The following is a 4048-nucleotide window of genomic DNA, read 5'->3' as shown; positions in this document are numbered from 1 at the left end:
GTTTAAGTTCAATAAAACGTTAAGTTTACAGTCTTGACTTCGGCCTTCCCTTGTCAGGGGGGAAGGGTTTTTCTGGATTACTCACTCTTCCAAGCTTTGGGCTTCTGTCTGTCCTTCTTTATTGCAAAGCACAGCCCTGGCAGAACACAAATTTAAGAGAAACTGTCCCAAGCTGTGGGGTTTTTCCACCACGCCGGGGAGGAAGCCAGCAGTGCTGCCCGGGCCAGCCCTTTCTCCTCCACAGAAATCCCTTACCTGTTGCTCACTAACTGTTGGTACAGGACAGTTGCGTCACTCCCAACAGTTGATTGTTGGTTATAAATATGATGCTGATGTGTGGAGAAAGGTTTTTACAAGCAGATACCGTTATTCTGGTTCATGTTTCACTGTGCCCATAAACGGCCTTTAGGACGTGTGATTTCCACAAATTTAATAGGCCTGTGCGTGTCTGTCTGTCATCTCAATCAAATCCCCAGAAAACAAAGCGGGAACAAAATGATGCTCCCCTGAAGAGTAGAAAAATCACCACTCTTAAACCCTAAACCAGAAAACACTTCTAAAGTTTTTGGTGAAAAAGTCACCAATCCTATAAGCCATAGTTGTCTGAAAGGTGGAAAGTTTCCTTAAAACCCTGGTAAAAATAATCTTGTAAGGTGGGTGGGCTCTGTGTAGCCCGGATCTAACTCGTCCATCTCCTCAGCTCCCAGTGCTCCAGCAGCATTTATATTACTCCATAGTTTTCTATTTGAGCCCCAGTCCTGAAAGCTGTATCCAAAGTTTGATGGTGAACAGGTATAGAAATAACTTTTTTTTTTTTCATTTACTCGAAGCCCTGATGCAGAAAGCGGAGGGCTGGGAGCAGGATGAGGGTTGTGACTCGGCTGTGCCCAGCTCATGGTCACACATCCTGGGGCCGAGGTCCCTGCTCCTGGTTCTTCCCTGACTTGGTGGCCAGCTGGGCGTTTCCAGCGGGACGTAGGGGTGGGCTGGCATCATCTCCTGAGGTGCCAGAGGCATCTCCGTGAGCACTTCCTCTAAAGCCTGCTTGAAAATGAAATATCAAGACAACATGAAGTTACTCTCTGGGGGTAACACTGTGAGATACAACAGCGACCAAAAGCTTAGTGGGTTTTATTAATGGTTAAACATTTTAAACACCGCTGATGGGTGGTGGTGGCTGGGGAGCAAAGCAGGAGCATCCCTGAAGGCCAGGAGGCTGCTTGAGGCCCGTGGGACCAGGGCAGGGCACAGTGTCCCTGCGTCTTAGTTGTTCTAGGCTGGTTTTTGAGCCACAGGCAGGTTGTGGGACCCTCCTCAGCTTTACCCTGGTCAGGTCATGTGTGTTGCACGGCCGTAAGACTGTGGATTTTCTGGCGGGTGATAAAGGCAGCCTCTGACTGCTCTGGTTGTGCCCCAACTGCCTTAGTTTACTGCTCAGAAAATAATCACCACATCACAGGAACAGCTAGATTTGTGGTGTAGGGAAAAGCAGACAGCAGCATGTACATAAATACAAAGATATTCCAGTCTTTAGAAATTTCTCATTTATGGACTGGAGGCTCTCTGCTCTTCACAGAGGATGGGGCTGTTGTGGTCCCTGCTTGTCCAGATATTTTTTCATGTTAACAGAGCATGTTTGGACACGTAAAAGATTTCACATGGTTGTTGATTGTGCACTTACTGCCCAGAGCCGGCCCACAAGCCTTTATCCTGAGCAAAGAATAGAGAAAACTTCATGTGTTCATCGCCCTGGAGCTCCCAGGTAAATTTGCAGATCACAAGGTTAAGAAACACCCAGTCTTCTCCCAGCCAGCCACAAAAGTCAAAATCAGGGCTGCCTTTCCTGCAGCCGAGTCTTCCTCCCCGACGCCCACAGGACTCAGCCAGCAGCCTGCTCCCGACGGAACCGGAGGCAGCGCTGTCCTCGTTAGGCTCAGCTGCTGTTTCCAGCGTTGCCGGACGGGTGTCCTGCAGACCACAGGCCTACCGCTCCCCCCCGTCCGTCTCCCAACACCCCTGTGAGTGCATTTTGTGTCGAGAAGAAAAGCATGTAGTCTGGCTCACACGCCAGGCGCTGCCTCAGCCCGCGCAGAGATGGAGCGGGGCCGGCCGGCTGCCCGCAGCGCTTACACCTAATTCCCACACGCCGCGCTCGGTCCCAGCCCTCGCTGGTGCCCTGGGTGCCCCCAGCTCCGCGACTCTTCCCGCGCTCAGCAGGGTTGGGGGGATAAACCGACCCTTCACGTTCTCCCGGGGCAGCTCTGCTTGAGAGAGCAGCCAGGAGCAGAACTGCGAAAAGGGAAAGGGTCTCACTACTAGAGGAGGGGATTTTAACCTCTCCATCACTAAGCCTGAACCCCCTCCTCCTTTCTGAATAGCCAACATGCACAGACTAAGAGCAGCTTCAAAACTTAATAAAACACAGGCTTTTAAAATAGGCCTTTTAGTAGTAATGGCACTGAAAACTAAACCCATCCACTAAGAAACTCTACAAGGACGTCTCTTCACTGGAAAGCAAAAGTACTGACCTGCAGAGGAAGAGTAACTGCAAGCCTTTTAAAAATAAAGCTTTGACCAGAACTCGATCTTCCACATCAGCCAACCCACTATACTTGGGGGAAGTGTTGCTGCCTTAGGGGGTTGTCTTCTCCGTCTCGCAGTCTGCGGCTCCTGGAGCAGACCAGGACTGGCTGATATGTCTGCTTTCATGTGACAACACTTTCTGCAGTGCTTTCTAAAACAGACTGTGGTCTTCTGTGTGAGACTGCAAAGGACAGCAACTACCGTGTTACTTGCACTTCAGTGGCAGAGCTTCCCCTGTTACCATTGCTGTGAAATGGGCACAAGCCATCTCCAGGTAACCCCTGATAGCTGTGCACCATGTCACAACCCAGAAACAAGGTGACAGCTGTGACCACGGTGATCTGCAGCAAACTTAATGCCAATCCACTGCATGACGTCTAATCATGCACACATCCATCCCTCCATCCATCTATCCCACAGTAAGCCACTGGCAGTTGCACATTTTCGTCACAACATGTCCAAAATTTCACCAGACAAGCTTTTATGATAGGAAAAAGGAGATGAGCGGGTTCTCACAGATTTACAGTAGTGACAGCAAAAATAAGATCAACAGTCTTAACAGTGTCCTTGGCTGAAATGCCTCTTGCTTCCAGAATCACTGGAAAAAGCTGACAGACAATGAAAAACAGAGAGGGGCTGATGTTTGTAAAGCTCCTCCACCCCCAGGACAGCGTTAGGAGAAACAGCGCAGGATGAGAAGGGCAGAAGAGAGAACTGGAAAGGAGTGATGATTTTGCAGATCAGGAGAGAAAGAAGAAAGCAAGTGCTTCAAGAGAAGCACAAAGGTGGCCCCTAGGACACCTTGCAGTGCTATCAGGAGCAAATGCAGATAATGCAGGCAGTTGTGGAGCAGTAGACACAAAGTTTTCCTTTCAGGTATCTTTCAAGTCACATTGAGAGCCAAAACAATGATCTGATGTGTGGGAACAACTGTCGTGTTTCAGAGCAGGCTTGCTGTGTGCTTTCCCAGTGAAAGCATCTTCTGAGCAGTCTGGCAGACAAGGATCACTACTGCACCTGAAGTGTCTTTCCTGTCTCAGAAGTTTTTCTGTCACCCCAGACCAGCACAGTGGTACTGCTGGGGTGGCCCACTGCTCGTGGCTGACACTTACCCGTGCCATGCCAGCACATCCAGCTAAGGAGCAGGTTACTGCAGGCACCTGCTCTCGGTATACACGACCTGTTTGTTTGCTCATACCACTAAATTAACTGTGGCCATGGCCACACTCCTGCTGGAGTTACAAAATTCTTTAAAGTTTGCCAAAAAAGAAGGATGAGACTAAGTATCATGCAGTCACAAGACACCCAACAAATTGTTCAGCATCCATGCCAGAGACCAGAGCTGAAGGACTGTGGGAATTTTAATGGTATGAAAATCAGGGAAGAACATGAGCTAGTGATAGAGAAACAGCAAACTGTGGAAGCTGATCTCCAAAACACCGAGGTCCTTGGGTAAAGGAACACT

This window comes from Athene noctua, chromosome Z, assembly GCF_965140245.1.
Source record: "Athene noctua chromosome Z, bAthNoc1.hap1.1, whole genome shotgun sequence".
Lineage (NCBI taxonomy): Eukaryota > Metazoa > Chordata > Aves > Strigiformes > Strigidae > Athene > Athene noctua.
This window is presented reverse-complemented; position numbering follows the sequence as displayed.